We start from the raw sequence: 24,953 nt of genomic DNA, 5'->3' as shown, positions 1-24,953 counted from the left end.
GAAGTTCCGGGCACTAAGGAAGCAGGATGAACAGCCTTTCACAGAATGGACCCACCAATTCACCAGGTCGCTGACGTCCTGGCTAGCCGGCTGCAAGGCCACTACTGGGGCAGAATTGGCACAGCTTTTTCTACTGGAACATTTTTATAATCATATTCAAGTCGAGATTAAAGAATGGGTCCAGGACCGGCGGCCCACCACAGCAGACCAGGCGGCTGTCCTAGCAGATCAGTACACAGATGCCCGCCGCCAAGTTCGCTCTAACCCACAATCGACTCCCCGCACAGCTTCGGTGGTATTCCGACCCCCAGCGGCTACCAATAGGCCGTCCGGCCTTTGTCCCTCCGGCCGGAGTCAGGGACTCACGGGGATGTTTTTCCTGTGGACACCCCGGCCACCTCAGGTGGGAATGCCCAAGTCGGGTCTGACAACAGCCAGCCACTCAGCCCAGAAAACCTCCAGCCCACAGCTTGGGTGAGAGCTCCTGCCCCAACCTACCCAGCCGCTGCCCACTATGCTTATGCACCAGCTGACTATCCTGAATGGGCTGAAGAGGAGGTTGGCACCCTACAAGAAGCCTACCTGGTGACCACAGACAACCGTCAGCATCACTGCAAGACCGTTTGGGTCAATGGAAAGGCGGCTCAGGGGTTATGGGACACTGGATCCACTATTACCCTGATCCAGCCTCATCTGGCCTCCGCTTCTACTGCTACTGGGAGAACTCTTGCGGTTCGAGTGGCTGGAGGTGCCACGATACGAGTCCCTATGGCCTGTGTCCATCTGGCTTGGGGCGCTGGAGCCCGCACTGTGGACGTGGCCATTATGCCAGATCTTCCTGCAGATGTTGTACTAGGAAATTACCTCGGCCTACTTGTTTCCACCTTTTTGGGGGATACTCCCCTGGACACCTGCCCAGTTACCACCCACAGGCAAGCTCAGTGGCAAGCCAGCACACCACAGCTGGGGACCCAGGTAAGACCCCCCCACCCCGACTCCTCTCCTTCCCCGACGGCCTACCCTCACGCCCCAACTCCCAACCCCGCTCCCTGCCCTCCTTCCTGACCAACTATCCTGGGCCTCCTCTTCTGAATTTGCCCAAGAGACTCTGAGCGACCGACCCTTACCCCCTTCCAAGACCGAGTAGGGACTGATCCCCAGGGCCCCGGGGGAAGAACGGTTCCAATGGGAAAACGGCCTGTTGTATCGGGTCTCCCGGCGGAAGAAAGGGCCAGTGCCCAAATGTCAGCTGGTGGTACCGAAAAAATATCGGTCCAACCTGCTGCGAATAGGGCACGATATCCCCATTACCGGCATTTAGGCAACTCCCGAACACACCATCGCCTTACTCAGATATTTTCTGGCCCAGAATCACGCGAGAAATTAAGGAATATTGTAGGACCTGCATAGTGTGTCAAAAGGTAGGGAAGACCGGGGACCATACGAAAGCCCCCCTTAACCCTCTCCCCGTTATTGGCAAACCCTTTAGCAGAATCGCTGTAGATATAGTAGGTCCCCTACCTAGACCTAGTCCCTCCGGGAAAAAATACATACTCTTAGTAGTAGACTATGCCACTAGGTATCCGGAGGCCATACCTCTGGCGAATATCCAGGCGGAGACGGTGGCCAGTGCGTTGCTCCGGGTATTCACCCGGGTAGGCTTCCCCTGAGAAATGGTCTCTGACCAGGGGACCCAGTTTACAGCGGAGGTCACCCAAAAGTTATGGGAACTGTGTGGGATAAAACCCATGTACAGTGTCCCCTATCACCCCCAGACCAATGGGCTTTGTGAACGGTTTAACGGAACACTGAAACAATTGTTTTGGACGTTCTCAGCTACTCACAAAGACTGGGAAAAATTCCTGCCGCACCTCCTATTTGCCTACAGAGAGGTGCCCCAGGGATCCACCGGGTTTTCACCCTTTGAACTGCTGTATGGCCGGAGAATAAGGGGTCCCCTAGACTTGTTGCGAGCCCACTGGGAGGGATCAGCAGGGGAGGAAGGACCCTCTGTTGTGGAGTACGTCCTGAAGTTCAGGGATCAGCTGAAGGACCTCACTGCCATGGTGCGGGAGAACCTGCAGAGTGCCCAAAGGAGATAGAAACGGTGGTACGACCGTAATGCTCGTAGCCGAATTCTCACAGTAGGGCAGAAGGTTCTTGCCTTGAAACCTGTCAAAATAGACAAGTTACAGGCTTCCTGGCAAGGGCCCTACCGGGTGGTGGAACAATTGAATAACACCACCTACCTTGTAGCAAAATGCTCCGATGATCGGGTCCAACGGACCTTTCATGTGAACATGCTCAAGGAGTATGTAGAAAGACCCCAAGATGTAGCCACTATCTGTGCCCCGGCTATAGAAGACTCGGAGAGCCTTCCCATGCCAGAGCTCCCCGGGCCTGATGAGACCCCTCAAGGAGTAGCCAACATAATCTCGGATGAGAGGTTAGCAGCTGGACAGAGACAGCAGATCTGGCATTTACTAGAGGACCGCAAGGAGATGTTCTCCAATGTCCCTGGATACACCACAGTGGCTGTGCACAGAGTGGAAACCCCGGGACAAGCTCCCCTGAGACAGGCAGCTTACAGAGTACCTGAAGCTGTCAGAGACAGTATGCACCGGGAGCTCCGAGGAATGTTGGACCTCGGTGTTGTTGAACCGTCCAACAGTCCCTGGGCCTCCCCTGTGGTGCTGGTCCCCAAGAAAGATGGTACTACCTGGTTCTGCATTGACTACCGTAAGCTCAATGACAGAACCACAACTGACACCTATCCCATGCCCCGCGTCGATGACCTCTTAGATAGACTCACCAGGGGTCACTTCCTAACTACCCTTGACCTCTACAAGGGGTATTGGCAGATCCCAGTAGACCCTGACTCCGTTCCCAAGTCCGCCTTCATCACCCCTTTCGGCCTCTACCAGTTTAAGGTCATGCCGTTTGGGATGAAGAATGCTCCAGCCACCTTTCAGAGGATGGTGGATCGCCTGCTGGATGGCCTCCAAGACTATGCCTGTGCCTACATGGACGACATCACCATCTTTAGCGACACCTGGGAGGATCATTTGATCCACCTGGGCATCGTTCTAGATTCACATGATTAAGGTCTAGTGAGACCAAAACGTTGTGCTGTTTTTTGATGTCCCAATAAAGCAACTTTGAAAATCATCAGTGTGGTGCTGTTCCCATTCTTGGATTACTTATCGTTCTAGATCTCCTCAGAACCGCCGGGCTGACCCTGAAACCCGACAAATGCACCATAGGCCGCTCGGAAGTCCAGTACCTGGGCCACCGAGTAGGCTGTGGGCAGCAGCGGCCGGAGCCCGCCAAGGTTGAGGCAGTGGCAAACTGGCCCACTCCTCGAACTAAAACCCAGGTCTTAGCCTTCCTAGGAACCGCCGGTTATTATCGAAGGTTTGTTCCCAATTATAGCACCCTAGCCAAACCCCTGACTGACCTGACTCGTAAAAGACTGCCCCGACAGGTACTGTGGTCCTCAGAATGTTAAAACGCCTTTCAGAGCCTCAAGTCTGCCTTGATCTCTGCCCCAGTCCTGGCCGTGCCTAACCCCACCAGACGTTTTTGTGTCCACACAGATGCCTCCATGTTTGGATTGGGAGCAGTACTAAGCCAGCTAGATGATGAAGGGCAAGACCACCCCATAGCCTACATCAGTAGGAAACTGCTGCCCAGGGAGGTAGGCTATGCGGCGGTGGAGAAGGAATGCCTGGCACTGGTATGGGCCCTCAAGAAATTACAACCGTACCTCTATGGAAGACCCTTCACTGTCCTCACCGATCACAACCCCCTGGTGTGGCTTAATCGAGTGTCGGGAGATAATGGACGTCTACTAAGGTGGAGTTTAGCCCTGCAGCCTTTTAACTTTAACATTCAGTATAGGCCGGGAAAGAGCAATGGGAATGCCGATGGACTTTCCCGGCAGACTGAAATAGAATGCTCCTCGGACATCCCCCAGTAGACCCGTGGGGATCTAGCTGGGTCTGCCGAACTGGAAGGGGGGAGTTGTCATGGATACTGGGCTGCAAGGGTTAAATCCCCACCACCCTACAACCTCACCCCTGTTGTTTCTCAGTGGTTTTGGGCTCCTCAGAGCAACCACCATCTCTGGAAGCTGTTTGTTTGCTTTGTTTTTGCTTCCTTTTGTGTTCAGAGAAGAGTTGGTTTATGACCAGGAAAACCCTCCTAGGCTGGACGGGCTACTGGAACTCCCAGTCGGCCACCTCACAATGGACACCCGCCCAACCCCTCTCAGGCTAGCCAGGCTCCTGGAACTCCCGGTCGGCCCCAGGACAGCAGAACACCCGGTAACTTTAGCCCAGGTCGTTCCATCAACCATGTGCCCCAGAGCTCCGCTCTTTTTGGAATTAGTAGCCCCTGGGGAGTACAAGGGGTGGTGGAATTGCCGGAGGGGAGCTCCTTTGGGAACAGAGGGTTTTGGACACCCCTAACCCCATAACTTCAACGGACTGTAACTCCAGTCCCCAGTAACGAATCATGCTGGTTTTTGGACTGTGAAATCTGGGGACCGAGAGCTTTAAAATTACACCCTGGAAGTGCCGCTGCTCCACCGGGATCACCCCGAAACCGCCACCCATATGTATTGGGATTATGTGGGACTGTGGCTCCTATGGAGGTGCCGGGCTGTCTAGAGGGGCGGGAATGGCGGGAAAATAGTGGGATTGTCCAGGGTCTTATCAAGATGAGCTGACTGTATAAAAGGAGTGTGTGTTTTCAATAAAATCAGTTCCTGTCTAACCTGAATGCTAGTGTGTCTAGTTATTTGGGTTGGTTCCAGCTAAAATCACTTTCCTGGGCCTGTTCCAGGCAGAGAAAGGATCCTCAGGCTGAGCTATCCAGCCTGGGTAGCTGGAGTCTGCCACAGGGTGGGACCCTGAGTACTGGTGCTGTCGGGCATCAGGGGTGGCTACAGGCTGTGGTCACTTGCCAGCTACAGCAGGAAGGAAGCAGGACCCGTTTGACAGAGCTAGCCAGAAACACGGGGCATCAAGCTCCATTCGGAGCTTGATACATATGCCCCATAGTATTATCCCAACAATCACTGAACTGTTGTGTGTGTATGTGGTTTTGTGTTGCAGAATGAAACAAGTTTGCATAACTTATTGGTTTGTTTACAACATTTTTGATCTGGGCAGCTGAACTCCTGGTGGTGAAGGTGTAACCTATGGTATAGTAGCAGCATATTTTTGCTGTGTGTCAGGTTATAAAGGTCAAACAATAAAGGGTTAAAAAATAAAAAATGTAATGCTTAGTAAAGTTAGGGTTAAACAGTCCTCATGATAAAACCTGGGGCTACCAGAAAAGGTTGAACCCAAACTGAATAAAATGTTTTACTCAGAAGCCAAATTATGATAAAAAAAAGTTCTAAATCTGACTACCCCAAGTTTAAAGGGACATTAATAATTTTTTTTCATGATTCAGATAGAGAATACAGTTTTAAACAACTTTCTAATGTACTTCTATTATTTAATTTGAATTGTTCCCTTGGTATGCCTTGTTGAAAAGCATAACTAAGTATGCTCAGGACCTGGGAGCTAGCTGCGTCTTATTATCGTCTTATCATTGGCTACTGATAAGTTCTGCTAGCTCCTAGTAGGACATTGCTGCCCTTTTAATAAAGGATACCAAGAGAATTAAGCAAATTGGTAATAGAAGTAAATTGGAAAATTGTTTAAAATTGTATGTTTTCTCTGAATAATGAAAGAAAAAAAATTGTGTTTCATGTCCCTTTAAGATGGGTGTGTGCATACCCAGCTTTGACATCTACAAACTTAGAAGCCAGGCAATACAATGCAGGATGCCAGCAACACATTTTTGAGGCCAAGCAAGGGTTTTATGTATATATGTAACAGGACTTGACAAATCCAGAGAGACATTGCTCCTGCAATTTTTAATTCTGACTCAAAACTTCTTTTTTTTTAAATATATATTTGTCTACATTAATTACAATCTAAAATGATTTCAGACAACACCAATTGTAAGGGTAATTCACAAGTATTATGTAGTATGACTTCTAAATGTAATAGAATAAGCAATAATGAACAGCAAATATAATTAAATCAGGGATAACACATAGAATCACAGTACTTGCCAACCTTACAAATTGTTACCAGCTATATCAAACTTCCAGACTGGATCAACAGACAATGTTACAGAAACAGTAAGATAGTAGACATTGGACCATTTAATTTGAATCAGAGCATTTGTGTTGGGTTTATTCGCCCTGCTCCCAGAGGAATATCACATCAGCAATAAAATCTTGTTTACCTACATGTGTGTAGTGTATTTTTTCAAGTTCAAGTACATGTTTCACTTCTTTAACCCACATTCCATATGATGGTGTGTCTGCTTTTTTCCAAAATCTTGGTATAAGGCGTCTAGCGCAATTAAGCATGACATGTAACAATTTTTTCCGATACTGACAGGCTACAACTGGGAAGTTATTTAATAGGATCAGGCTAGGGGAAAGATCCAGGGACCTACCTATTATCTTGTTCACTTGTGTGTTTATACTGTGCCAATATGGCTTAATATGAGGGCACTTACACCATATATGAGAGAGCGTACCGACTTCACCACAATGTCTCCAACACAGGGGAGAGGAGTTAGGAAAAATACTGCGTATCCTGTGTGGGGTAAGGTACCACCTGGAAAGCAACTTAAAATTTGTTTCTACCAAAGTTAGTGATAGGGACGACTTTTTGGTTTCAATAAAAATATGGCCCCATTGCTCATCTGTCAATGTTATATCTAGCTCCCTCTCCCACTTGGTGATATATGCAGGTCTCTTAATGGGAAAGGATCCGCTTAGTAGCTTGTAAATTATAGAGATATGCGTTTTAGTCATGGAGGGGGTTGTACATAATGTTTCAAATGGGGTCAGTGCCCTGGTTAAGTTTGCTCTGTGTGGACTAGAAAAAATGGCATGTCTAGCCTGCAAATATGGAAACCATAAGTGGAACGGAGAACCTATTAATTGGCTTACCTCAGCCTGTGGGCGCATCAGGCCATTGTGTATCAGCGTGTGTATTGGTACGTTGGAGGGGGCTCCAGCAATATGCGGGGTCGGGATGGTATGGTTTTGTAGCAGTAGGGGGTTAACGATCTATCTTCTACTAGGGATTTGTCCCATATTCGCAGCGTGGCGATTGTATAGTAATTACTCCCTATGTCAGGGGACCTCGATTTATGTGGGATCCAGCACTGTTCTCCCAAGTCTAACCTCCCCGCTAAAAAGGATTCTATCTGCACCCAGGGTTTGCTCGTCAGCGAGCGTTTCCAGGCAACTATTCATGCCAGATGAGTCGCCTTGTAGTAGTTAACCAGATTAGGGGATCCGAGCCCCCCATCTGCTCTGTTAAGAAACAACGTATTTCTGTTTACTCTGGGTCTTTTATGTGACCAAATAAATCGGTCAAATTTTCTCTGTTGTTTCTGCAGGTATTGTATGGGGAGATCTAGGGGGAGGACTTGAAATAGGTAAAGGAATTTGGGAAGGATGTTCATCTTTAATGCATTTATGCGCCCCATCCATGAAAGATGGCCTTGTTTATGCCAGGACTCTAACGACTTTTCAGTTTCTATTTGAAGAGGGACATAATTGAGATTGAATAAGTCTGTATGAGTAGGGGAAATATCAATTCCTAAGTATTTGATTTTCGAGGTTAACTGAAAAGAGGTGTGGGTTTTAATGTAGTGTATGTCTTCTGCATTTAAGTGTACTGGGAGTATCATCGATTTTTCCATATTGATTGAAAAGTTGGAGACGCTTCTATACTCCTCCAGCTCCTCAAGGAGGGCTGCTAGGGACGTAGAGGGGGAGCTCAATGTGAATATGATGTCGTCTGCGTATAGCAGACATTTCTGATGGAGCTCTCCAAAAGTGACCCCCTGTATAAGAGGGTTACTCTGTATCCTGGTGGCAAGCGCCTCTACCGCTAGGGCAAATAACAAGGGCGAAAGGGGGCATCCCTGCCGCGTGCCATTATTTATCATTATCTTTTGCGAAAGGGTGTTGTTTGCGTTAACATATGCCGAGGGGTTGCTATATAGGGCTTTAATACGTGAGATCATTACTTGGGAGAATCCAAACCTTGACAGAGCAGACCAGAGAAAATCCCAGTCCACCCTGTCAAAGGCTTTCTCGGCATCAGTGGAGAGGAGGACTAGGGGCGAGTTAGAGTTTGTAGCCGAGAATAGGGTATGTAAAACTCGGATGGTGTTCTCCTTAGCCTCCCTACCCGGGATAAAGCCTACCTGGTCTACGTGTACTAGGGACGGTAAATAATTACTGATTCTCACTGCAAGTAGTTTAGCGTATAATTTGATATCTACATTTATTAGGGATATAGGACGGTAGTTAGTAACTTTATCTGGGGGTTTACCTGGTTTAGGGATTATGGAGATTGTAGCTTCCAGGAGCGTGGGTGGAAGGTGCGTACACTGGTCAAAGGAATTGTACATTTCTAGCAAATGAGGACCCAGGAGGGATTTGAAAAGATGGTAATATTTGGGAGTAAAGCCGTCTGGGCCGGGGGCCTTGCCCTGTGGGAGATCTCTTATGGCTAGCAGTACCTCCTGCAGTGAAAATGGTGCGTCTAATGCTTCTCTATCGGAATCGGATAATGTTGGAAGCAGGGCCTTTTCCAAGTATGTATGTATACTATTGTGCTTATCTTCAAAGTGTGTGCTCGGGAGGTTATATAGTGAGGTGTAGTATTCTGCAAATTGATCAACAATTGCTGCGTTATCAGAGTGGGTGACATCTTTGGAGTCTGTAATTTTAGATATGTGGGTTTTATATCTCTTCTTCTTCAAGGATCTCGCCAATAGGCGCCCCGCTTTATTGTTTTCAACAAAAAATTTGGATTTGGAAGTAAGCGCCCTCATATGTGCATTCTTAATTAAATAGTGATTTAAATCTTCCCTAGCTTGTTGTGATTTTTGCAGCAATAATGTTGATTTAGGGTTACCCTTTAGTGCATCTTCGCAGGCCTTAAACTCAGTTGATAAAGAATCAAACATAACTGAACGTTGCTTGCGCAGTCTGTGTGTATGGCCCATAATCACCCCTCTTATATAAGATTTATATGCTTCCCAGTTATTAATAGCTGAGGTAGCAGTGGGGTTATTAAATGAGAAGAATTCTGAAGTTTTTTCGGCCAGATCAGTAGTTATCAAGGGGTCTAATAGAATTTGGTCATTTAGGCCTAGATTTGGAGTTCGGCGGTAGCCGTCAAAACCAGCGTTAGAGGCTCCTAACGCTGGTTTTGGCCGCCCGCTGGTATTTGGAGTCAGTGATTAAAGGGTCTAACGCTCACTTTTCAGCCGCGACTTTTCCATACCGCAGATCCCCCTACACCATTTGCGTAGCCTATCTTTTCAATGGGATCTTTCTAACGCTGGTATTTAGAGTCGTTTCTGAAGTGAGCGTTAGAGCTCTAACGACAAAATTCCAGCCGCCTGAAAATAGCAGGAGTTAAGAGCTTTCTGGCTAACGCCGGTTCATAAAGCTCTTAACTACTGTACCCTAAAGTACACTAACACCCATAAACTACCTATGTACCCCTAAACCGAGCTCCCCCCACATCGCCGCCACTCGATTAAAATTTTTAACCCCTAATCTGCCGACCGCCACCTACGTTATACTTATGTACCCCTAATCTGCTGCCCCTAACCCCGCCGACCCCTGTATTACATTTATTAACCCCTAACCTGCCCCCCACAACGTCGCCGCCAGCTACTTAAAATAATTAACCCCTAATCTTCCGACCGCAAAGCGCCGCCACCTACGTTATCCCTATGTACCCCTAATCTGCTACCCCTAACACCGCCGACCCCTATATTATATTTATTAACCCCTAATCTGCCCCCCTCAACGTCGCCGACACCTGCCTACACTTATTAACCCCTAATCTGCCGAGCGGACCTGAGCGCTACTATAATAAAGTTATTAACCCCTAACCCGCCTCACTAACCCTATCATAAATAGTATTAACCCCTAATCTGCCCTCCCTAACATCGCCGACACCTAACTTCAATTATTAACCCCTAATCTGACGACCGGAGCTCACCGCTATTCTAATAAATTGATTAACCCCTAAAGCTAAGTCTAACCCTAACACTAACACCCCCCTAACTTAAATATAATTTTAATCTAACGAAATTAATTAACTCTTATTAAATAACTTATTCCTATTTAAAGCTAAATACTTACCTGTAAAATAAATCCTAATATAGCTACAATATAAATTATAATTATATTATAGCTATTTTAGGATTAATATTTATTTTACAGGCAACTTTTTAATTATTTTAACCAGGTACAATAGCTATTAAATAGTTAAGAACTATTTAATAGTTACCTAGTTAAAATAATAACAAATTTACCTGTAAAATAAATCCTAACCTAAGATATAATTAAACCTAACACTACCCTATCAATAAATTAATTAAATAAACTACCTACAATTACCTACAATTAACCTAACACTACACTATCAATAAATTAATTAAACACAATTCCTACAAATAAATACAATTAACTAAACTAGCTAAAGTACAAAAAATAAAAAAGAACTAAGTTACAAAAAATAATAAAATATTTACAAACATAAGAAAAATATTACAACAATTTTAAACTAATTACACCTACTCTAAGCCCCCTAATAAAATAACAAAGCCCCCCAAAATAAAAAAATTCCCTACCCTATTCTAAATTAAAAAAGTTACAAGCTCTTTTACCTTACCAGCCCTGAACAGGGCCCTTTGCGGGGCATGCCCCAAGGATTTCAGCTCTTTTGCCTGTAAAAGAATAAATACAATACCCCCCCCCCCAACATTACAACCCACCACCCACATACCCCTAATCTAACCCAAACCCCCCTTAAATAAACCTAACACTAAGCCCCTGAAGATCTTCCTACCTTGTCTTCACCATACCAGGTTCACCGATCCGTCCTGGCTCCAACATCTTCATCCAACCCAAGCGGGGGTTGGCGATCTCTAGAATAGGATGAAAGGAGAGAAGCGCAGGACGCGATTCAAGTGTAGAAATATTTATTCAGGTGAAACACACAAGATAATATACTCACAAGAGTTAAGATAAAAACAGGCACATCAAAATTAAAGTTGTCCCTCATACACGTATGGCTAGGGTCCAGTTGTATTTTGATGGATCATCAAAATGTCCCTTCGTGGTTTGTAAGCGTCCAATTTCAGTAAATGTAACAGCGGGTACTCCGATATCTCTAACCGCTGCGTCAGGGACACACCTCCACACACCCTCAGCTCAGTACCAATAGGAGAACCCGTAGTGCTGAGCTCACTGCACACGAGGACCTACGGTGGCTTCACTGGGTGAAAAATAGAATGTTCATAAAGCTACGTTCTACGCGTTTCGTCCCGTACGACGGGACTTTCTCAAGAACTAAAGATACAACAGGAGCTGGGAGTTATATGTTAGCAAGCAACCGGATATCCTCCAATTGCTAAACGAGGCAAATTAATAATGATTAATCGCCATGTTATTTGTACTTCACAGCTCTAGAAAGTTTGAACAAACTAATAGATATGCAATAAAATATTATACAACACACATAAAAACTTCATATTAAAACAAGTTATGTTAAAAACTGTGGTAAGAGTACTAAAATATCGCTAATCATAAAAATGGATTACATATACATAAACATGAATAAAAAACCTAACGGGTATACAAATTGTTGATCTAATATCTATACAATAGTAATATTGATTGAGAGTTCATATCATATATAAAAATACACACAATACCATATCCACATATGATTCCTGCAAAATAATGATTAACACTCAAAATTTAAAATGAACAAGTAATAAAATGTATATATAAATATACTAATATGATAATAAATGATAATAATCAATATATGTAATAATAATAAAAAAAAAAATTAATACATTGAACCATGTGGGTATGTGAGTAATACTTAATGACCAACAGGTTATAATAAGAATTCATATTCCCATCTAATACATATATACACACACAATATCCTATCTTACAAGTTCATACCAACCCTATATATTAAAATAAACAGTATATGAACACTATATACTACAATCTGCACTGCTAAAAGCTTCTATGTATTACACCATAAAATAATCTGTAAAAAAGACCAAAAACTTGTGCTGTAAATCCCATTGAGAATATAAATATAAATAAAAATAAAAATTCAACGTAAAATTGAAAAATATATTTTAAAAATATATTATAAGATAGTGGGTAATGCAATAGTTTCAAATAGTAGAGATTCTATGAGCCCTGACCTTATAGTAATATGTTGGCCAAGAACTGTGATCACATTCATATAAATGCTGCTATATCAAGTTCTATATTCAGTCCCTTTGGATCAAGGCAATCTAAAGTCTTGATCCAATAGGTCTCTCTTCGTCTTAATCTCAAAAGACGATTGGTGTCCCACTTGTCCAGAGGCACCCATTCTACTATACTAACTGCAAGGTCTTCAGGATTTTGGTTATGGTAGTACTTGAAGTGATGAGACACGCTGTGATTTTCAAAGCCTGCCTCTATATTTCGAATGTGCTCCCTTAGTCTATATTTAATTTTGCGTTTAGTACGCCCTATATAGATTTTCCCACATTTGCAGGATAGTTGATATACTACAAATGTGGTATGACATGTATATCTATGCTTACAGTTGTAGATCCTACTACCATCATAATTTACAAAAGAGGCATTTTTATCTGAAATTCTGGGACACATGATACATTCTTTATATTTACAAGGAAAAAGGCCCACCGGCCCTCCACACCAGCTGGTTAGTGATCCACTGGTTGATGAAGCACCTTTAATCGGTTGGCGTAATTTAGTGGGAGCAATGTGGTTTTTAATGTCTCTATTTTTCCTATAAATTATATCTGGTTTTGGACCTAAAATATCATTCAGGATAGGGTCTAGTTTCAAGACATTCCAATGTTTAGTTAAAATATTTTTAATTTTATGATGCTGATTGTTATATTTAGTTACAAATTTTGGTGGTTTTTCATTAGAACCATCAGTTTTAGATAGGGACTTGTTTTTAGTTTTAACCAGATCTGATCTGTTAATGCTATCCACTCTACTCTTAGCTGTATTTAGAAGATCAAGATCATATCTTTTGTCTAAAAATTTTTTAGTTAGAACATCTGCCTCCCTATTATAATCCTCATTAAAAGTGCAGTTACGTTTAATACGTTGGAATTGTCCCAGTGGGATATTGCTTTTCCACTGTTTAAGATGGCCACTATTGGCATTTAATAACCCATTTCTATCGGTGGGTTTATGGTAATTCTTAACTGCCACTGATCTATTGATATCATCACAAAAAAGTGTCAAGTCTAAAAAAGATATAGATGTAATAGAAATTTCATGAGTAAATGTTAAATTGTACGTATTATTATTCATATAAGTAATGAATTCAGATATGGTATCTACCGAACCTTTCCATATAAGTATTATATCGTCTATGAAGCGATAATATTTCACAATATTTTTCTCATAGGGATTATTTTTCCAAATTAAATTGTTTTCAAAGTGGGATACATACAGGTTAGCGTATGATGGGGCAAATGTTGTCCCCATCGCCGTCCCCTGTATTTGCTTGTAATACACATTTTCAAATAAAAAATAATTATGTGTTAGAATAAAGTGAATTGCATCAACAATAAAATCAATTTGATCTCTGGGGAGTCTTGAATTACTAAGTATTTCTTTAATTGCTAGGATACCCAATGAATGGGGTATACTAGTGTATAGAGCCGAAGCATCACATGTAACCCACACATAATCATCAGCCCACGGTAGACCCTCAAATTTATTGTTAACATCTATTGTGTCTCTGAGATAGGCTCTTGTATCCAATACCATGGATTGTAAATATGAATCTATGTATTTGGATAAATTATCGCATAATGAGCCTATCCCAGAGACAATGGGTCTTCCCGGAGGGTGTAGGGGATCCTTATGCACCTTGGGCAGGTGGTAAAAACTCGCAATCTTGGGTGCTACTTCATAAAGAAATTTAAATTCTTCCATATTAAGGACATTTAAATTTTTTGCATCAGTTAAAAGTACAAGAAGCTCTTTTTTATATTTTTCAGTTGGATTAAATGTAAGAGGAAGATAGGTATTTCTATCATGTAGTAAACTAAATGCCTCTTTAAGGTAATCTTTCCTATTTTGCACTACAATCCCACCCCCCTTGTCCGCTGCTCTGAAAATAATATCTGTAGTGTTACTCAAAGTTTTCAGGGCGGCTCTCTCTTCTTTTGATAAATTATCCCTACAATGAGGTAGTTGATAATTAGGAATTTTAGAGAGGGATTCCATGTCTTGGCATACCAGTTTATTGAAGATTTTTATGTATTCAGACTGGCTGTGTTGGGGACAGAAAATAGATTTCCTTTTTAAAGAACAATGTCTCACAGGGAAATCTTCATCCTCATCATATGTTGATAAGTCTGAAAGATTAAGACTCTCTAGTTGACTGGTCTCTCTCTCTATCCCTTCCAAGATTCTAATACATTCCTCATCTTCAATATTAGATTGGTTGGATCCAATGGTTGATCCAAATCATTCCTATGAAAATAACGTTTCAATGTAAGATTTCTAATAAATCGTTGTACGTCAATGAAGAGATCAAAATAGTTAGGAGGGCTAGTAGGTGCAAAATTTAACCCTTTTATGAGTAGAGTCATTTCCTCTTTCGAGAAAGACCGGTCCGATAAATTAAAAATTAATTTAGATCCCTGTTCTAATTCCACCTCTCTCTGTTTCTTTTTTCTTGTTTTTTCTCCTCCTCTACTTCCTCTATGTCTCTGTCTTCCAGGGGCCGTTTGGGGTTCCTCTGTTGAAGAGGTTCCTCTATGTGTATTTGCTTCATGTGTCCCCCCCCTGGAATTCTCCAAGGGGGCACCCCTAAAAAATGATGTTGATTGTTGGTGTTTTTATTATTATTAGTGGAGTTACTTTTTGCTCTATTAGGTGTATTCTTAGTACCCCAATTATGTGCCTTAGGCTTCGCTCCCTGTTCCTGCCATCATGGAGAAGCCGGATGGTAGCTCAATTCATTAAATCTATTGCTAGTGGGAACTTGATAATCATGTTGATCCTCCCTGTTAAATCTAACATTAGCTCTCTGGGGTCTATAGGGTTCATGTATGTGGAGATTCCCACCCCTATTTGTATCAGAAAAAGTATCTGTTGTGTAAAATCCAGAATGCTCTTGTTCATACTGTCTAGTGTTAAAATGGGAATTGGGCTCATAATGTCCCCTTGGTTGTTCCCTACTATAGTTAAAATGCTGATTCTTATAACCCTGATGGTTGTTCTTATAATAATTGTTATTATTATTTATGTTATTATTGCTATTCCTAAAATAATTATTCGGGTTATACCCACCATTAGGGTTGTGTCTTATATTTTCCCCTTTAGAATTATACCAGTTGTTACCCTCAGGTCTTGTTCTATGCTGCTTGTTAAAAGTGCTATCTGTTTTCTCCTTCTGTGAAGAGTTACTATTACTACTTCTAGAAACTTCACTCTTTCTATCTTTGTGATTGTTATTGTCCTGGGTTTTTTTCTTATATGAGAATACCTGATCTGTTTTAAAATCCTCTAGGTCCCTTTGTAATTTTTTAATTTTGATACCTTCCAGCTCTTTGGCATAAATATCAACCCTATTTTGGATGTTTACATTTAAATCTTTCCATTTTTGAATGTTTTCATAAGGTTGAATTTGTACCATTAATGTATCTATTTCTATTTTCAAGTTAGCTAATTTACACTCCCTGTATTTGATTAACAGTTTAATGAGGGCCGTGGAACAGTTGTGCAAAATTTGTTCCCATTCCAGCTGATATTCCACTTCATCAAGATTAAATGCCGAAAATTTGAATATTCTTAGCCCTCTTGGTATAACCTTGTGTAATATATAATTATCCAGCAGTACAAGATCTTGCCATTCTTTGGCATCTTTTAATAATAATCTTTCAAGATCTCTAAAATACTGAATAGGGTCATCTGTGTGAGCATTAGTAGGTTGACTCTGGAGTAAATTTACAGAACGTTGTCTATTTTCCCTTGATTGGTTAACTCCAAAAGTGTTAATATCTAAAGTGGATTCAGCCATTGATTAAGGTATAATGCAGCTACTCCCAAAACAAAATAACAGATATAAACACTCAAAATTGCTCGACAAGACCTTAAATAAAAGTATATAAAAAACAACAGGTATTGAATATAACACTATAGATGTTGGTAGAAGCACATAAATAATATTACTAATAGGTTAATACTATTTAGAAAGATGAAAAAATAAGAAAAAACCTGCATATATTAAATGTTGCGGTGTATGGAAAGCCACAGTCCTATAAAGGATAAAATGTCTTTGCAGAATGCCGGTCTGTAAATTCCTGACCCAGCAAAGAAGTGATAATCCTATATCTTGAATGTTCCGCTGCTCCTCTTAACGAGACGAATCTCCAAAGTGCAATTTCTAGAATAGGATGAAAGGATGGAATCAGCCAATCAGAATCAAGTTCAATCCGATTGGCTGATCCAATCAGCCAATCAGATTGAGCTCGCATTCTATTGGCTGTTCCGATCAGCCAATAGAATGCGAGCTCAATCTGATTGGCTGATCGGATCAGCCAATCGGATTGAACTTGATTCTGATTGGCTGATTCCATCAGCCAATCAGAAAATTCCTACCTTAATTCCGATTGGCTGATAGAATCCTATCAGCCAATCGGAATTCGAGGGACGCCATCTTGGATGACGTCCCTTAAAGGAACCGTCATTCATCGGGAGACAACGAAAGAAGAGGATGGATCCGCGTCGCCTGCTTCAAGATGGACCCGCTCCGCACCGGATGGAAGAAGATTGAAGATGCCGCTTGGAGAAGATGTTTGCCGGTCCGGATGTCCTCTTCTTGCCGGATAGGAGGAAGACTTTGGAGCCTCTTCTGGACCTCTTCAGCACCGGATGATGGATCGCCAACCCCCGCTTGGGTTGGATGAAGATGTTGGAGCCAGGACGGATCGGTGAACCTGGTATGGTGAAGACAAGGTAGGAAGATCTTCAGGGGCTTAGTGTTAGGTTTATTTAAGGGGGGTTTGGGTTAGATTAGGGGTATGTGGGTGGTGGGTTGTAATGTTGGGGGGGGGGTATGGTATGTTTTTTTTTACAGGCAAAAGAGCTGAAATCCTTGGGGCATGCCCTGCAAAGGGCCCTGTTCAGGGCTGGTAAGGTAAAAGAGCTTGTAACTTTTTTAATTTAGAATAGGGTAGGGAATTTTTTATTTTGGGGGGCTTTGTTATTTTATTAGGGGGCTTAGAGTAGGTGTAATTAGTTTAAAATTGTTGTAATATTTTTCTTATGTTTGTAAATATTTTATTATTTTTTGTAACTTAGTTCTTTTTTATTTTTTGTACTTTAGCTAGTTTAGTTAATTGTATTGATTTTTAGGAATTGTGTTTAATTAATTTATTGATAGAGTAGTGTTAGGTTAATTGTAGGTAGTTTATTTAATTAATTTATTGATAGGGTAGTGTTAGGTTTAATTATATCTTAGGTTAGGATTTATTTTACAGGTAAATTTGTTATTATTTTAACTAGGTAACTATTTAATAGCTATTGTACCTGGTTAAAATAATTAAAAAGTTGCCTGTAAAATAAATATTAATCCTAAAATAGCTATAATATAATTATAATTTATATTGTAGCTATATTAGGATTTATTTTACAGGTAAGTATTTAGCTTTAAATAGGAATAATTTATTTAATAAGAGTTAATTAATTTCGTTAGATGTAAATTATATTTAACTTAGGGGGGTGTTAGTATTAGGGTTAGACTTAGCTTTAGGGGTTAATACATTTATTATAGTAGCGGTGAGGTCCGCTCGGCAGATTAGGGGTTAATAATTGAAGGTAGGTGTCGGCGATGTTAGGGAGGGCAGATTAGGGGTTAATACTATTTATGATAGGGTTAGTGAGGCGGATTAGGGGTTAATAACTTTATTATAGTAGCGCTCAGGTCCGCTCGGCAGATTAGGAGTTAATAAGTGTAGGCAGGTGTCGGCGACGTTGAGGGGGGCAGATTAGGGGTTAATAAATATAATATAGGGGTCGGCGATGTTAGGGCAGCAGATTAGGGGTACATAGGGATAACGTAGGTTGCGGCGGTTTACGGAGCGGCAGATTAGGGGTTAATAAAAATATGCAGGGGTCAGCGATAGCGGGGGCGGCAGATTAGGGGTTAATAAGTGTAAGGTTAGGGGTGTTTAGACTCATGTTAGAGTGTTAGGTGCAGACGTAGGAAGTGTTTCCCCATAGGAAACAATGGGGCTGCGTTAGGAGCTGAACGCTGCTTTTTTGCAGGTGTTAGGTTTTTTTTCAGCTCAAACAGCCCCATTGTTTCCTATGGGAGAATCGTGCACGAGCACGTTTTTGAGGCCGGCCGCGTCCGTAAGCAACTCTGGTATCGAGAGTTGCATTTGCGGTAAAAATGCTCTACGCTCCTTTTTTGGAGCCTAACGCAGCATTTGTTTGAACTCTCGATACCAGAGTTAAATTTATGGTGCGGCCAGAAAAAAGCCCGTGGAGCGTTAACAGCCCTTTTACCGCCGAACTCCAAATCTAGGCCTTAGTTTCCAACAGTGTTGGTGTCGTGGTTTAGTGGACCACAAAAACGTGGAGCAGACCATGCTATGGTCTGACCAGGAGGTGTGGTGAAGCCTCGAATCTATAAGTGAGGTAAGCATCTGCTGTTCGCAAAAAATATAATCAAGACGGGTGTAGGAGCGCTGGGGATTTGAGAAAAAAGTGAAGTCTTTGGTGTTTGGATGAGTGGTTCTCCAAGTGTCAAAGAGAGAGAGAGTGCTTATTGCTCTCCAGTTGGATCTGATCTGGGAGTTCCTAATATAAGACTTGCCCTGAGATGTGTCTAACATGGGGTTAACAGGGAAATTTAGGTCTCCACTGAGGAATATTGGGCCTTTTGAAATGTCTATAATGTGGTTAATCACTGTGCGAAAAAAGGAGGGCTTAGGGCAGTTGGGAGCATATACATTAACTAGAGTAATAGGCCTGCCAAAGTACAGCCCCACTATTATTAAAAAGCGACCCTCCCTGTCTAAGTGTTTGTTCAACAATTCAAAGGAGGAACCTTTCCTAAAAGATATACAGACTCCATTATGTCTCGTTGGGCCTGAACATAAAAAGTGTTGGTCGTAGTAGAGCCTTGAGAGAGTGGGTTCATTGGTTTTTTTAAAATGTGTCTCTTGTATCATTATAATATCGATGGTTTTTTTTATAAAAATCGTGAAAGGCTATTGAGCGCTTCTGTGGGGAGAGAAAACCTTTAACATTTTGTGTGGAAAGTATGAACTGACTAGTCTGGAGATGCTCTGACATAATACTATGACTTTGAAGATGCTAACAGCAAGTAACCTTGATAGTCTAATACAATGTGTTATATCCTGAGAGCTGGAAAAATAGATTTAAAAAAACAATAACAATTCAACAAATAAATTTCAACAAACAAAAATGAAATACTTTTAAACAGTATTTTTGATCAAATAACAACAATAATTGCTAGTTGCCTAACGTGTAGAAAAGAGCAGAGAGAGAGGCGAGAGGGGGAAGATGGGTAGGGGAGGAAGAATCTTTACAGGTGGGATGTGTAGAGAGAGAGAGAGGCTAAGGTAAAGTAAGAACTAGAGAGAGAAACAAAAGGAGGAAAAGTGTGGCCCGACGGGGCCCTCTTGGGTTATCAGGGAAGTTTATACCAGGACCTAAAGATACTTTAAACAGTATATAATATCATTTTTAGAGAGTGTCTTTCTTTCATGACTGAGAGTAGTCTGTAGCACACAGAGTCAGTGTGAGTGGGGAATAAATACCACCCGTTAGGAGATGCATGAACCCATATACTCACGACCTCCAATGATCAGGTTCAGCTGGTTATAATTTCTGCAAGAGTTCCTTTGCTGGTATTGTCAATACAGGGCTTTTTAATGCGCTGTTTGCTGATGACTTCAGACCAAAGTCTTCTCTGGGGCTTTGGCGGGAGTGTAGGAAGTTTGGATGATGGAGGCTGCGGTGTCTCAGGGGCTGGAATGTCGAGGAGTTGGCAAAAGTCAGCAATATCCCCTGTTGAGGAGCATTCATAACGCCTTCCATTCTTTATGATTTGTATCGATACAGGAAAACCCCATCTGTAAGGAATTTTAAGAGATCGCAGGTGGGTAGTGAAGTGAGCAAATTCCTTCCTGAGTAGTAGTGTTCTAGTAGAGAGATCTTGGTAAATTTGAATTTTCGCGCCCATAAATGAGAAAGTGGGCTGAGTGCGTGCCATCTGAAATATTTTTTCTCTGTCTCTATAACTTGAAAAGCACACAATAATATCCCTCGGAGGTTGATTGTCACTGGGTTTGGGCCGTAGAGATCTGTGGGCCCTCTCAATTGGTATTAAGTCAATTACTCTTTGATCTGAAATAGCCAGTGATTGGAATAAATTTTGTAAGTGTTCCATTATGTCTTCACTCTTTACCGACTCCGGTACTCCGCGTATGCGGAGATTATTTCTCCGTGTCCTGTTCTCAATATCGTCTATCTTGTTTTCTAAATCCGATATCTGTGACTGCTGATCTTCCATGGCGTGTGACATGACCGATATTTTTTTGATAATCTCTTCTCTGTCTCCTTCTAGGGTTTCCACCCTCTGGCCCAGTTCGTTAATATCTTTTTTCAGCTCAGCGCACTCAGTTTTGATGCAGGTCTTAACCTGATTGATAAGAGCTTCCATTGCCTTTAATGTGACTGGGCCGTCTTCTGATTGCATATGTGAGCCAGAGGGAGACACAGGGGTATGCATAGTGTCAGGATTATCTGATATTTCATCATCTTCGCTATCTATCTGAGGTTGGTCTGCCTTCTTCTTTTTATTCTCTGTGCTTTTAAAAAAGGTATTGACAGAGCCAGACCCCATACTGGATTTTAAGTTCTTTTCAGTTTTGTTGACTCTGCGTTGTGCCATGTCAGCAAACATGCAGGGAGTTCTGAGTAAGTATAGTTGCTTAGCAAAGTAGATTGTCCTTGTAGCAGAAAGCGTGAAAAATAATGGAGAATGTATAGTTAGTGACAATCTCAACGTGAAAGGGGGTGAACAGTGGTCTGCAGGGTGTCACACATAAGTTTCTTTAGCCCCTTTATTTCAATAAGATACTTGCTGATGTAAGTGCATGGGGCCTTTTGCACTAAATCCCTGCTTATGGCATAGTGTGTCAGATGCGTGCTATTGTGACTGTTAAAAGCATGCCCCAAACTTCATGTAAATATAGCTTCTTACTTGGGTATCGTGTATGATACTCACAGGGTCTCCGTTTTGCAGCAGATAATTACCCTTTCCGGATATCGGTTGTGATCGGTTGTGATGCGTCACTGCGCCCCCAACTTTAGGTCCCGGCTTCAACCGCGGCCTACACCGCGGTAGTAATATCAACCTCCTCCTTTAATATAAAGTCTCCGGAATTGTGATTAGAGGGCCTCCGGACCCTCCTCAGGTATTCAGAGGTCTAATTCAGGCATCTCTGACTGTCTTTTGTGGGGTAAGAGAGAGCCCCGCCGACGCCACTTCAGGAGCTCTAGTTAGGTGCGGCCATTCAGCACGCCCGCATGCTCCGCCTCCCGTGGTTTTGCCTTTTATCACATAGCAGTCAGGAACACAAATTAACCCCCTTACAGATCAGTGATTTTACCCTTAGATAAACAGGAGAAGATAGGAGTAGCGCACTAGGCTGAGTTATAATAAAATATGCAAGTATCCAATATACTGAAAGATTAAATAAATGTAGTATTACTTAAAAAGAAGTTATTTTTTAAAAGAGAACATAAATATCACTAGAAGTATCATAAATATCACTGAAAATAATGAACCAGTATTATATCAGAATACCTTAAAATCTATTATATATAATAGTTAAATAACAGTGCTAAAAAAATGTGCTAAAAAATTAATAAGTAATAAATATAGTTCCGTTAGAGTATTTATTTAAACACAAAAAAGCAAATGCATTCAATCAAGTAAAATAGATATATATTCAATCAAAAATCAAACAAGATGTGGCCACATCTAATAAACCTTATATAAGGAATCCTTAAAGAAGGTATTAATAAAACCAAGTTTTGCAGGTATTAATTCTTATTGTAAAAAAGACAGCTGTGAGCTTGTGCAAGACTAGAAGGTGATTTTATATCAACCAGCAAAGTCTGTTTCCTTAGGGTAAGTCTGTGCAGTGGTCTGTATTGGTTCCGTTTAGCAAACAATTGTGGTAAATGAAAAAGAAGTTATCTGCAGTCCAGGTATATAATTCGGATAGCCAAATGTCACTTTGTAAGTGTCCTATAATAAATCCTAATTGTTCCTGTGGCAGTTCAGTAGCCCTTAGGTTAGGCTGATATGCTCCTAAAACCTAACTAGTGCTGACCGGTCAGTCAAGAAAATGTTCCAGTATTAAAGTGGGAGAACTTGCACGTACCTGACAGACTTGGTAGCTGTAAGCGGCTCCGGTGCTGTGTAAATGCTTTCCTTGGACAATCAGCTAAGGCGACTACACGTCGAGTATCCGTTCACTCCTAAGCGTGTAGTGCCCTTAGCTGATTGTCCAAGGAAAGCATTTACACAGCACCGGAGCCGCTTACAGCTACCAAGTCTGTCAGGTACGTGCAAGTTCTCCCACTTTAATACTGGAACATTTTCTTGACTGACCGGTCAGCACTAGTTAGGTTTTAGGAGCATATCAGCCTAACCTAAGGGCTACTAAACTGCCACAGGAACAATTAGGATTTATTATAGGACACTTACAAAGTGACATTTGGCTATCTGAATTATATACCTGGACTACAGATAACTTCTTTTTCATTTACCACAATTGTTTGCTAAACAGAACCAATACAGACCACTGCACAGACTTACCCTAAGGAAACAGACTTTGCTGGTTGATATAAAATCACCTTCTAGTCTTGCACAAGCTCACAGCTGTCTTTTTTACAATAAGAATTAATACCTGCAAAACTTGGTTTTATTAATACCTTCTTTAAGGATTCCTTATATAAGGTTTATTAGATGTGGCCACATCTTGTTCGATTTTTGATTGAATATATATCTATTTTACTTGATTGAATGCATTTGCTTTTTTGTGTTTAAATAAATACTCTAACGGAACTATATTTATTACTTATTAATTTTTTAGCACATTTTTTTAGCACTGTTATTTAACTATTATATATAATAGATTTTAAGGTATTCTGATATAATACTGGTGCATTATTTTCAGTGATATTTATGATACTTCTAGTGATATTTATGTTCTCTTTTAAAAAATAACTTCTTTTTAAGTAATACTACATTTATTTAATCTTTCAGTATATTGGATACTTGCATATTTTATTATAACTCAGCCTAGTGCGCCACTCCTATCTTCTCTTGTTTATCTAATAGTTTCTAACTGTCTTTGAGGGATCACAGTATACATTGCAGTTGGCCTCGAGTTATTCGAGGTATTAGTCCAGACCCATCTACTGTTTTTTATCAGTGATTTTACCCTTGGCTGACAGTAACAGATGCATAGCGATGATTTAAAGGGACAGTATACACCAGTTTTCATATAACTGCATGTAATAGACACTACTATAAAGAATAATATGCACAAATACTGTTATAAAATTCCAGTATAAAACCGTTTAAAAACGTACTAGAAGCTCCCAGTTTAGCTCTGTTGAAAAGGTTATCTAGAACACCAATTGCAAGTGGTTTTATAGTCAAAAGAGCAGTCACTCCCCCTCCCCTACATATAAAAAGACTATTTACAAATACAGGAGCAAGCTGGAGTAGGTATACATCAAAAACTTTGGGGCTTGGTTAGAAGTCTCAAGATCAGTGCAGTTATTTAAAAATAAGCAAAACTATATTTAAAAAAACAAACAAAAAAAACCTTTGTAGGCTATATAAATGGATTAGCTACAAAGAAAAATCTAGTGTATAATGTCACTTCAACCCCTTTTGGCTAGTAATACATGCATATCTAGGGTTGCCACCCGCCCCGGTTTCACCGGGACAGTCCCGGTCTGAGGCTCTGTGTCCCGGATCTAGCCTCAAATGCCCTGGGCTAAGCGATCCCCTGGTGCAGGCAAGCAGCAGTGAGCAGACTTTACAAAACATTAGCTTGCCAAAGGAGCACTTAGCCCGGGGTTACAAAAACGGGTAGGAGGAGTCTGCAGGGACAGCTGATAGCAACCAGCATTACAGATCAGCAGTTCAGGATTTCCAGCTCAAAGTGTGGACCCCAGAGGCATGATGATACAGGAGCAGAGCCCAGCGTAGATTACCCGGAAGATCTGTGAGAACGGGTCATCTAGGGGTAAGCAGTACCTTGAGGTATCCCTGCATATCCAGGAAGGAAGTGCTGTGTACTGGGGAATCCGCGGAAAAAGAGCGTGATGAGGTCTGTGTAATTTGGCTGTTTCCTACGTTCCTGGCCCTGCACTTGATACGGTACTGTTTTTCCATTTCAGAGTTTCCATAAGATTCCTTAGGAATGTTTATATGTCCATTGTCTTCACGAAAGAGTTCTTGAGCAGATTTGAGCTCAGTGTGCCAGCGTGCATCTTTTGTTTAGTAGCATATATATCATATATATATATATATTATATATAGATATATTATATACATATATAATATATATATTTATATATATATATATATTTTATATATAGATATATATATTATATATATATATAAATATATTATATATATATTATATTTTATATATATCTATCTATCTATCTATCTATATATATATATATAATATAT

Source organism: Bombina bombina, chromosome 7, assembly GCF_027579735.1.
Source record: "Bombina bombina isolate aBomBom1 chromosome 7, aBomBom1.pri, whole genome shotgun sequence".
NCBI lineage: Eukaryota > Metazoa > Chordata > Amphibia > Anura > Bombinatoridae > Bombina > Bombina bombina.
The sequence above is the reverse complement of the archived record's forward strand: the minus strand, read 5'-3'. Positions refer to the sequence as shown.